The sequence below is a fragment of the Ischnura elegans genome, chromosome 6 (assembly GCF_921293095.1).
Source record: "Ischnura elegans chromosome 6, ioIscEleg1.1, whole genome shotgun sequence".
In the NCBI taxonomy this organism is placed as follows: domain Eukaryota; kingdom Metazoa; phylum Arthropoda; class Insecta; order Odonata; family Coenagrionidae; genus Ischnura; species Ischnura elegans.
This window is the reverse complement of record NC_060251.1, coordinates 21,891,298-21,904,157: the sequence shown is the minus strand read 5'-3', so window position 1 is coordinate 21,904,157 and position 12,860 is coordinate 21,891,298. Positions and strand designations below refer to the sequence as shown.

At 39.1% G+C, this 12,860-nt stretch overlaps 1 non-coding gene across 1 annotated transcript; it reads right to left on the bottom strand.

Annotated features, from left to right (window-relative positions):
* Positions 1-2,476: 2,476 nt before the first annotated feature.
* Positions 2,477-2,548, bottom strand: Trnaa-ggc. Its single transcript has one exon. It is a non-coding gene; the product is annotated as a tRNA-Ala (tRNA).
* Positions 2,549-12,860: the final 10,312 nt, after the last annotated feature.

Here is a 12,860-nt window from a genome sequence, read left to right as displayed (position 1 = left end):
AGATCTCCTATTAGTCTGAAGTTACCCCACTGTATATTAATGTTCATAAATAAAAATTCTTGGACTATATATGTGCAGTTTTTGTGTAATAATTGGTGGTGAGTTACCTAACACATAAATAATGCGTTTGTTTGAAGCATGTTATGTAACTTGGAGAAACAATCAACCCTTATCTACGACTGCAATGGGAAAATTCTCAGCTCTGATTTTTTTCATACATTTTTATAATGATTCTTATGGTTTGTGTTCGTGAAATACCATAATAGAAGACATTGTTTTTTCCATGGCTTTTCGCTTGCTAGTACACTTACTAACCGCGATTTCCTATAAGCACCGAGAGAAACATTGATGGTCCATTCTTTGATATAATGGCGCCAACATTTCTCTCGGAACAGAGACTTTGTTTCCCTAGATCGGCATTTGAACATTCTCATTATACCATAGTCGTTTCCATGGTCCTCTTGGTCGTTTCTTCCCTTATTCACGACCCTCCATCATGTAATCATTAGATGCGTTGCTGCAGTAGGGCAATATATTGGTTCGTGGAAGGCTACTCGGGAATTCCACCGGGTCAGTTTCTCCAGCTCCATCTCGGGCGACGTTTCGATGTACGAGTTGTCCGTCGTCGTTGGGGCATGATGGCAACGGCTTGGGCTTACATGCATCAAATTTAAAAAAATCCCAAAACCTAGTTATTGCTCGAGTTAACAAACAAAAAACTTTTTTTTAAACTACGATTATGGAGGCTACGACGCTGTGTAGTGTTCTTCCTGAAGGCGTGTCACCTCCCAAATGCTTTGTTCGTTGCTGTCCCATTTAACAGGTTCCGTTGGATCGCGTTTCCAGCCCTGCTTCTGACATTGCCCTTTTCCCTCTTTCGATTAAATAACCCCCTCCCTTCCCTACCCACTCAACGACATACCCTTCCCTCTTACCACTGCTGCTACTCCCTCTCCATGCCTCGATACCTCTGCCCATGGAGAATACATCATGTGTGTAACAGTGGCGTAGCCAAGGGGGGGTCCGGACCTTCCCCGAATTATAAAAACACAATCATTTTCCTACATAAAAGAAAACAATATATTGAAAAATCATAAATCTAAATAATATTTCTTTAACAAATGAAGTTTTTTCGATAGTGAAAAGTGTTAAAATTAGTTTAAAACCCATTACTTAGTACCCTGTTTTCGGACCCCCCCCCCCTCCCCGAACGAAATTCCTGACTACGCTTCTGATGTGTAATGTTTAATCCATGGCCCTTATATACGGGGCCCTTATATATGTATATAAGGGCTTTGGTTTAATCATTCCTTCGCCGCGAGCCCTCCAAGGCTTCCCCTACCACTGCCTTCCACCTTGCCAAACTCACCGAGTCGCATCGCCCTCTTTAGGCCCCGCCAGAAACTAGGAATCTAGGAACGCTAGGAACCATGCAATTTGATAGCGTTCTTGGTCGGCAGCGTTACGTCCTTCCTTTGTTCAATACTTTGTGCGATAATTTTTCATTGATACGTGTGCTTTGGTGTTTCAAGAACGAGGTACACCATGATTGAACCTCGATAGCTGTTATTTTAAATCCTAAACAGTTTTGAATAACGAGAATCTCGAGACTTAAGGCCTAGAAGGCTAGAAGCGATTGGACTACCGCTGGGGCAAGGTATCCATCCTGTTGGCCGTCGATGAAGTTCTTGTGGAATGAGTGAGTATTTTTGCAATCTGTTCATTTTAATTCATTGTGTAATACTTTGATGTAGAAATGAAAGTACGCCAGAATCGTCTGGTGGAATTACGAATTACTTTCAATATGGTATGTCATCAAATGCGATTTTAGTTGTGAACCCGCAATGCCCATTCATGTACCAATCTTTCTTTAATTTGGTTTATCATCGGCATAGTTATCATTCCTCATCTCCTAAGTGAAGGTATTAAGCTTTTTATATGAATTTCAACCTCCCGGCTCTAACAGTTGGAATCTCTTCTTGTTCTGGCCTGATGACGAGTGAAGTGTGACTTGAAATTTTAATGTTTTTCGGCGAAGCTTCATTACTTGAGACGATGAATGCATGTGTTTTAATGCATGAATTTGACATGTTCCTTTACTGGCAGGCTGCTGTTTTTATTTTTGAAACATGTTCATTTTGGCTATGCTTTTGGGATGCATTCGTCAAAAAAGTAAATCCCGAAATACTCATAGAGGCAGTCAAAACACCACCATTTTTATTTCACAGTCCCTTCCCCAACTGAAGCGTTCCAGTCCCCCAACACCTCCAGATTTTTCTTACCCAGAGTCTCTCAAATTATTTCCATGAGCTGTTCATACACCTCATATACTTCTTCTCTATGACTGCTAGTGGGCACGTAAACTTGAACCACCACAAGGTTGGTGAGTGGTGCCTCAATTTCTACCACAAGAATTCTCTCACTTACCTGATCTATTAAATACACCAAAGGATGAAGTTCGCCATGAAAAAATATTTGACTTAGCCGGGATTCGAACCCGGATCTCCCGATTGCCGGTCAGGCGTGCTACCAGTTACACCACCAAGCCATCTTCTCAGAGCGAACTTCAGGATGGGTTTTACCGAACAAGATGTTGACGTCACAAGTCCACACTGTGGCACATGTGGCGAGGGTCGTGCTTACTAAGCCACTGTCGGGGAGAAAAACCCTTATTTGCCGCTGGTCTGCGGCGACGAATTTCAAAGCACTGAAGGAACAAGTGACTTTGTACGCAGTCACGCGCACGGGTGCAAAGTTAAATACACCAAAGGATGAAGTTCGCCATTAACCTATCACAGGCTTACCGATCTTCCCGTTTAATACTAAAGCTACCCCTCGTCGACTTTCTTCCCCACCACTATGTATGAATAACCCTGTACCTGTCACTCAGTAGTCCCCACTGTCCTTCCACCTCACTTTGGATAGACCCAAGATATCTATATGGTTTTTATATTTTCTAGTTTTCCCACCCTCATCATTGTCCTCACATTCCACATCTCTACATTCATCGATGCCTTCTTATTCTCCATTCTCTTGGTCTTCTTATCCTCCTCCTCCTCACTGCTGATGCTGAAAAAGATGATGATGACATGTCTTTGCAAGGATTTTGCATGATACGGACCCCGAGGACCTTGCAACCTTGCTGCCACCTATGACACCCGTCCTCAAGGTTTAGGTCCCTCAATTCCATCTGAGGCTCATTCGATCAAACTCCATGTTTTCAGGGAAGAGATAGTTGATAGGGTTTCCCATTCCAACAGTGTTTTTTATGTGACACCATCATGTGGACCACCTTTCGTCTGGCTCCTATTTTTCGACCTATCTGGCATGGTCAGCTCTATCAGAAATAATTGTGAATTAATCTTGCCAGCGCAGAACTAGGGGTCATCGGAACGTGCAATCCTTTCCACCACGACAAGGTTGTAGCCCAAGGGAAAGGTATGAAGATTTAGCTCAGGTTAAATAATACTTGTATAAATATAATTTTTCTTCACAACCAACTATTTGAACACAACTCAGTCAACCACATGCATGTTAAAATGTTTAATGGTATAATGTCATTGGCGTTGTTTTTGCATTTGCTATCTTCCCTAGGTAGATGGGAGCAGCGTGCCCACTATCTTTTTGGAGCCAGCCTGTCTGTTGAGAACCTGTTCAGTATTTTCTGTTCGTAACCTGGCCGGTGAAACATATAACCAACTTGCCCCTTCCTGCAAGTAATAGGTGAAGTAGAGGATTCAATGTGTATAAGCCATGATTGCGTGCTCACTTCATTAGTGGAAGTTGATACATAATCATCATAATAAATTCCAGCGGAAACCTTGCGGGTGAAACGCAATTGAACCGGCTGTTTTTTTCCCAATTGGGGAGTGCCTGCCTGTTCACTGTTATTGTTAATTCCCTGTCTGGTGAAATATATAACCAACTGGACCCTGTCTGATAAGAGTTTGTTCACTACTGTCCCAGAAATGCTTGTTGCCTGCTGGGTGAGGAACAAGCTGCAAACAGTACCAGCTGTCGAAAGGTGGTTTCCAAGTTTCCATGTGTGGTGTGAGATTGTTCGTAGGGTGTTCATACTTGGTTCATTTAATCTCCAATAGGCACTCAACAGGCACTCTTTTCCCTGTGTAAATTGTGGGAGAAACAATGGCATAGCGAATGTTTTTGATTACATAATGAAAAATTTTCTTCGTCATCATTTCATGGTCAAACTCAAAAGTAGTTACTCATCTAATGATACATAATTAAATGGACGAATAATATAAATAATTTCCTTGGAATTCAATGAGCTGTATTAAATAAGTCATTCTAGTATGTGAGAGGAGTAGAGGATTCAATACTGTTAGCAGGTAAGTCCTCTTACCTGACTCCCACACTGCTATCCACCATTTTCTCTCCTTGTCTGTCCCTCACCACCATACCCCATTTTAACCTCCCATCCTCCCTCCCTTCGACAGTCCACCCCCTAACTCCCAGCCAACCTCACTCCAACAGCCCACCCCCTGAATAGCAGCCTCCCTCCCTCCGTCAAACCACCCCATTACTCCCAAACTCCCTCACTACAACCCACCCCCCGTCTCCCTCCCTCCGAGAACTATGCCCAACTACCAACCTACCTCCGTACAACACACCCCTAACTTCCAAACTCCCTCACTCCAACACCCCACCCCCAAATATTTTCCTATTATTTTTTTATTGCCTTAATCGAAAGATTATTACTCCTGGAGTACGCATTTCACGCTTTTAGATTTGTAAATTACGATATCTATTTTTTGCAATTAATTGAAAAGTGAAAATTTTCAAGCACACGAAAATGCGACGGCTAAGTATGAATGCTGGGAAAAGCCTGTGTGACATCATTCTGGTTCCAGCTGTCGCCGTGTGAGGTGACCTTGGGGCAAGTATATTATGCACTGCAGTGATGCTGGTTGCTAGCAGGTAGCTGAGTACTCTGTTACCAGGTAGCGCATGGCTTAAATAAGGGTTATTTATAACTTACCAAACGAAGGAAACTTTCCGACCATAGACAGTTTTAATAGGTGGTTATTAAGAGATGTTTCCTTGAAGTCTGTGCCTCACACATGCATTAGTAATCTCAGACGATGTAAACTTCCTATCTACTCATATAGAAACTATAAGGTCCCTGTGACGTCACGTGGAGTGGAGTGGCGCCAATCTGGCTTTTTTCAAATGAGGTTAAAATTGACCATTGCCATTCGTCTAAACCGGTACATATTTCTAAACCAATTAATTTGTATATTACGAATACACTAATGGTGGGTAACGAATTGCAATCAATGCCTTTCGCTTTCTTTTATGAAGGAAACTAACCTATTCCTAACCTCCCTCCCTATAACCCACCCCCTAACTCACAACCTCCCTAACTTCCCCTATTCCCCCACCCTCTCAGCGACCCTTTCCTCCCACCTTATAAGGTTGTACTTACAACATTTGCCTTCCCTTTCTTAATTCTTCAGTAAGTTTATTCCCCTCCTGCAATTTTTATTCCATGCATTTTATATCTTCCAATAGATCTCTCCTCTTGCCTCTAAAAATAAATAAAAGGTATTAATTTTATTAATACTAGTCTTTTTTTACTTTCAGGTCCTGTCATTAAAATTTTCAATGCGGTATATTACCTATACTTGGGTTGTTGTCTTTTTCATGTGGTAATAATTTTGTAGTTGTTTCTAAAATATTTTGTGCATATTACCTAATTTTCAACTCAAATATTAAATTAAGATGAACTACATATAAGTGGTTGAGCATATGAAATAATGAACAATAAAGACTTCTTGAAAAAAATTTATTTGCCCCTCATAATCCATATGAATAGTTGCAGAAATTAGGAAGAGTTATCTTTCTGGCAATGTTTATCACTGCTATGATGTGCACTGTATTTTGAAGTTACCATATGTATCAATATTCTTCTCCTAGTCAAATACACCACACATTGATTTCTCCAGGATAATAAGATACTGGGCTTTATCAGCCTAATAGCAAATGATACATATAGGTATAAAAAAAAACGGGGCAGTCGTGGGACTGGCCGACAGAAGTGAAAACTGAAATAATTATTATCCATTTATTTTTTATATAGATTTAATATTATTAAAGAACTAATTTTTCCAGTAATACTCATTTTTCAACAAAAATTGAAATTATTTTTTTCAGCAAACTGTTTATTATTAAATATTTATTAAAAATACGATGTGTATGAATAGAAATTATCATCATTTATATATTAAAATATAATATGCTTTTATTTCTTTTACTTAATATACTTTAAACCTATAATTGTTCACTATGCACATAAAAGAAGCTGCCTTAAATTGTACTGACCTGTATTTTTATAGCGTGTACACTCTTCTGCATGTTCTTGCACGAGCTCTTTATATTTAATGAACTTATACAATATACACTATAGATTTTTATTTTCAATTTTAATATTTTTAAAACAAAAAAACTTTAACAGTCTATATATTAACAATATATCAACAAAGTGTATATATTAATCTCTATTAACAGTCTACAAAATAATACGCACTGTATAGAAAAAGTACATATGTACAGTATAGAACTGGAAGCAGACAGATCCCAGTATTCAGTATGTGAAAGTATAGCGGTGACGCATCCTATACCATTGTATACCCTATACACACTATACATATTGTAACCCACCCGTCCACACTCCGTCCGGGTTCCACTTTCAGAGGGGTGGGGGAGGGATTGCTCAAGGTGAGCGGGTCGTGGTTCGATGGCTAGGGGAAATGGAGGGAGGGGGGAAAGAAATAGGAAGATAAGTTGGGGTAGGTTCACTTGCTGAATGGAGGCTGGCGCGTACGAAATAATGAAGGCTTACGTAACAGTTCACAATTCCAACAACACGTTTAATGATCACTTTAAATAGGAAATGTTCCACAAAATACATAAATGAATAACTCTTTGAATAACACAAATTAAATTACTGCTACTGGCCAGTTAGGAACCTAATAACATCAATTAATAAATGACAGAAAATAAAATAAACCCTGATTACAATTGTTGGCGTGAAATATTATAAAATGCTTGAAAAGTGACAAACACCAATTCCAAATAATCTCTTATTGTCCTACTAACTACCATTAATCATTCACACACACACGGGGATACAGGGGAACTTAAAAAAAAATATAAAAAAAATGTACGGGAGAATATCACTGTTCTTCTTCTCTTGAATGGAAGAAAGAGGGAAATGGGGAGTGGGGCTCTTCTGATTCTGTTGAAATTTGGGGATATTGGTGGCTAGAGTACTTATCACTCTCGCTGATTTGCTGGTGGAGAAGATTTCCTCGGCTGGCTCGATACTGTGACTAGTATCGCTGTGGGATGAGAGAACTCCTGTGTTGGCGCCGTGGATTGACGTCTTCTGCTGCGCGTGCTAGGAAGATACCGTTTTATCTCCTCTTTCCAAAGTCACCGCCGTTTAATACTCGCGTCTTTTTCCACGTTGGGCTGCCTTCCTTTCTTTCTCTCTCCTCACAGAACTGGTGCTTCGTCAAGCAGAGCCTCCGGCTGATTTCTCCAGCAGAATAGTCCTTGCATGTCGTCCTTACTCCGCTTATATAGCCACTTTCTGGGAGGGGGATGGGGAGACGGAAAAACCCCGGGCATCGGGTTTTTTCGGCTATTCTTCCGTAGGGGAGGGGGGGTGGTTTCTGTGGAGGGCGGGGTTGGAGGATTTCATCATCTCCGTACGCAGGTGTTTCGGCTTCACAGTGGGATGGGGAGAAACATGCTACGTATCACGTAGGCACCAGAACTTTCCACTTCGTAGACGGAAGAATCGTGGGAGGGATGGGGGACGGAAAAATACAAAATCTAGTCATTCATTCATCACTTCACATTCACACACACATTCACACAAAATTACATGAGCATTTACATAACATTAAATAGCACTTTACAATATTTATTCGACCCTTCATAATTTACGCAAGCCTTCCCTACCTCGTAAATGCCTCTTTACTACACCATGAACCGAGCCAAACGGCAACAGCTACAATATGTATATCTCGCTGTAGCGATCGCGGTGTCGAGTCGGTGACGCTCTATGCTTTTTCCCTATCCCACAAATGTGCGTAATGCCGCTAGAGAAGTTTTCACTTAAAAAATTCTTTGGAATTATTGTTAAGAATAACTTGGGATGTGATAATATCTTATGCAATTATAAATATAACTTCTTTCTTTCAAGTTCTGATATGGGTCGGAATATGTAGTTACAAATAGTAATGTACTTTTACTTATTAAATAGTAATATTTGATGCAATTATATTTGCAATATACCTTCTTGTAAGGTCTGATATGGTCCGGAAAATGTACTTATCATAGTAAAAAAAACTTTTACTATACCTAGTCAGCCTGCGAAGTTGAAATATCTATTGTAAAATTTTTTAAATTGTATGTGATTGAGAAAAAAATCCTCCCCGGCTGGGTATCAAACCCTGGTCTCCCGCGTGACAGGCACGGAAACTGACCACTCTACTACCGAGGATGTGATAAAAAGAGACGAATTTTAAGACGGAAATGTATATCTTGCTGTAGCGATCGCGGTGTCGGGTCGGTGATGCTCACGTGAATTCTATGCTTTTCCCCATCCCGCAAAAGTGCTTAACGCTGCTAAAGAAGTAATCACTTCAAAAATAATATCACTCATTACAGTTGGGAATTGGTCACGGCAATCAGTAAGTCACGAAGGGAATACATATGACAAAAGGCAATCGTTACAGTAATACTGACCTGTCGCTTCATGCATAACTTTTCTATCCAGATTCCTTCATTTCCATGGTAATTTAACTGTAGTGCAAGGAGCAAAATGTTCGGCCCTTGTAGTTCAAGGATGGCAACACATAGCATGCTAGAAGCTACAGCCCATTGGTGAACCCCATTCCTGGTCTTATGCCATGCTTGGTAGTGAATGTCGCAAATTATAGAAAGGGCTGGTGAATGACCTGATCTGGAAAGCACAAAATTTTCCTGAGCTGGTGAGTAAAATTTTTGATTGACAAAGAAAACGAATCTATATCAGCAGGGAGAGAATTTATCAGAAAAGAAAGTCTGTGGAAAAGAGGGCACTTAATTGCTGATAGCCCAATTGTAGGCATGTAGAGTAAAGAGATAGAACGGGTGTGGCAGGAAGGTACTATGACGTTGAAGAAGGAAACAATATCAGGACTGTCGAAGTGGGAGTTAGTGGCATTGTGAATGAATTTTATGTGTGATTAAAGTCGGTGACGGGAGGGATAAAGAGGATAAAACTGCATTACTATAAGGTGCCTCGTGGAGATTTAGGTTTCTATGTTTTACAATTTTTGCAAAAAAAATTTAACATTGTTAAAGGTGGCAAGGTTGGTGGGAGCAGACATTGACCAAATTGGGGAGCAATAGGTGATCGTCGGAAGGACTGTGGAAGAGGAGTAGGATTGGAATGCCTTAGTACTGGTGATATCTGTGAACCAGTAGAGTAGTCCTAAGAGTGACATGGTTCTTGATTTCTTCGCATGCATGTGTTCAGAGAACAGAAGTTCGCTGTCCGCAATAATTTCAAGATCTTTCATAGATGACACTCATCTAAGGGGCAAGGAGTCAATTATATTATCAAAATGGATAGGAGTTTTCTTCGTAGACATTGTCATTATGGTGCACTTGTAAAGGGTCATACCATTTCAAATCATCCAATATAAATAAAATTTGTCGCTAGACATTTTTTTTAATCATTGGTTCCCTTCAAGTAGGCAATCACAAAACAATATTTGAAAAAGAATTATAAGCCATACTTTTTTTGACAGCTAGTTTTATAAGGGTGGCTGGGCAAATTGTGATGAAAAACATGGTTTAGATAAAGTTAAGTATCGAAGCTATTTTAATGCTAGAAATGCCGGACTTGATACCCCTCATGGAACTACCAAATGGAGTAATTTTGACTCCTACCTTATCATTCTATATTTTTGCGGATTGTCTCAAATTTTATTGATACATATATCACTTTAATTTATAATTTTTATTTGTGATGGTAATATTTCAAATGTAGTTTTAACAAAAACTTATGAATTTTTTAAATGCGAGTTTCGCAAGTATTGCTTTGAAATTCCATTTTCTTTCATGTTTCATTTTTTAAATGGCATTAACACCAAGGAATTTCATATAGCAGCAAACATAAACCTTTTAAAATATTTTATTATCATCTTTTAATGATTTAAAATATTACATAGGCTACATGGCAGGTGACAAGATAATTGAAGACTTGCGAGAAATTAGAGAATATATGAGTACATACAAAGATAAAAAATATTTTTATTAGAGTTAGTAAGCCACACATTTGTCTAAGGTTCTTCACAGTTCAAGCCTCGTCTTTCATTTACGGCGGTACAATGTCCACATACAGATTATTGGCAGTTCATACAATTTTCGATTGGTTGATTATTTTTGTCTTGCCAGGCCAAAGTTTGTAAGCAGCATCCCGTCAGAATAATCTTCAGCATAGAACACGCCACACTTTTGCCTAGATGTAACATTAGGATCAGCCAACTCTTTAACAAGCTTTTTCAAAAATGCCTTGCCGGAAGTGTTTTCGGAGGTAGTTTTCTTGCTCACTATCCATGAATTAATATCTGCGAAGTAGAGAGTATTTTCAAACGAGAGGATAGGCCATTGCCAAATAGATGTTCTTGTGGTATATGTGCCCACCATATTTAGTCTACGACATCTACTCCGTATTTAGTTTCATTGTAAAACTTCGCCGTTTCAGGTGTTTTATTTTATTGGAATCAGAAGCAACCTTGACATCGGGATGGATGGAACTAAGAATTATGATACATATTCTTGTTTGGTTTACCTTGCTAAAGACTAAGTGTGGAATCATCGTTGTTTTTAAAAACTTAAAAGCTGTAGAAGTTTTCTTTCATTGATTTGGTCTCTTTCGCTACTTCTTTTCTTTTTTTATTTACCGTTCCCATAATGCTTGTACCCTGGTTTTTTAGTTGTTCAGCAATTTTACTGAAATGAAGTAATTATCTAGAGAAACATGTCACCCTTTTTTTATAAATGGCTACATTAATTTCAGTGCTACGTTGTCAGCTAATTGGTAATCTTCATGACATGAATTTTCTTTTCCAACATAAAGGAATCCATATGCAAGATATTTGCTATCCTTGTCATCAGCTAGCCAATATTTATGGCTGTATTTGTCCGTCTTATAAGGAATGTACTGAGTGAAAGGACACCTAGTTTTACTGGGGAAAAGTGGTTCATCAATCGTAATGTACAGACCAGGCTTGAAACAAGCAATGTAATTATTAATGAATCTATCCCATACTATTGAAAAGAGAGCAAACTTGTCACTATTCAGCCGCTGGGATTGATTTGACTTCTCATCAAATCTCAGATAATGCAAAATGTTTACAAAACAGTTCCTGGATATCGTCGTTTTACAAATTGTACTACGTCTTTTGACCTAATACTTGCAATGGAGTGATCATTCGTACCTGATATTTCGTGGGCATAAATTATGGTTACACATGCATCTATCTCCGCATCGTAAATATTAAAATTGTCATCATTTTGCCTGCATGCTTCCACTATATGAGTCAGTATAAACAAATCTATAAATAATCATGGATAATATCTTTGCTTTATAACTCTGTATGAAATGGTAAGGTAATGTAAATTACTGCTTACTGTCTGCACTGGTTTCATCTGAATCTTCAGACTCACTAGAAACGTTTTGATGAATAAAATCATTGTCTGAGTCGAAATGATTTTCCATTTCGTATTTTGATTCGCCTTCCGGTATAGAATGAAAAATAGGAAGGACTTCTTCATGCTTTAGCCTATTTCTTCTAGCCCCTACTGATAGACAGGAAAAATGGAAGCCATGTTTCACAGGAGTTTTGCAGTCCACTCGCTAATTCACTGATGCAAATGGCAGCACATGCCTATCCTGTGCGGCAGCCAGAGCTATAAGGGCTGAGCATGCAAGGACAGTAACATTATTTTTTCTACTGTTCATTTTTTTCTGGTGCATCAGTCTATCAATAGAAGAATACAAAGGTACTTTTTCAGGCTTGAAAATCAACTTCCACGTAGTCGAGGCTGCAACAATGGAGCATGCTAGACAGTATTGTGCTGCAGTGAGTCTGACGGGCGGCGAGAAGGGTGGGGGAAAGGAGGAGGGGTAGACGCGTCAGCTTCCAAGCACACGAATTTGAGAATATTTCAAATGGATGCCATATTCACTTCACTATCGCAAGGTAAAATAATGTCAGGACATTCACATTTGTAGTTCCAAACACGGACCCGTAAAATTAGAAATGCCTTCAAAGTCTCGCAAATTAGCCAAAAAACATAATAATTATGGATTTAAGCCATCAATTGATTGAAATTAATTATTAACATAAGAAGAAATAAACACTTGAACAAATATTACTATTTGGTGAAAAGACGAACAAAAAGGGGTCTCAAAGAAGGAAGGAATTAGCGATGGCCTCGATCATTGCAAATAGTTGGAAATTAATGTATCACGTAACTTTTTATTCACTGAAACTTTTTCACTCGACTTGTTGAAAAATTTTGCAAGATGTAAAACATCCCATTAATCGTTAATGCAGTAATTCAGTGATTTTATATCCAGTTTTGTTTTTATAAAGACCGCGGAAAATATTGAGCGAGAGTGAAAATCATGCACAGATGATAAGTAACGCAGATGTATCACAGCCGGATAATTGGGCGTCTGCTGAAGATAGTCTGGAACAGGGTTGTGGCCATCGCACAGCGATTTGATGCACTCACCCATCCCAGACGATCAACCTGACCTCTATGGCTCT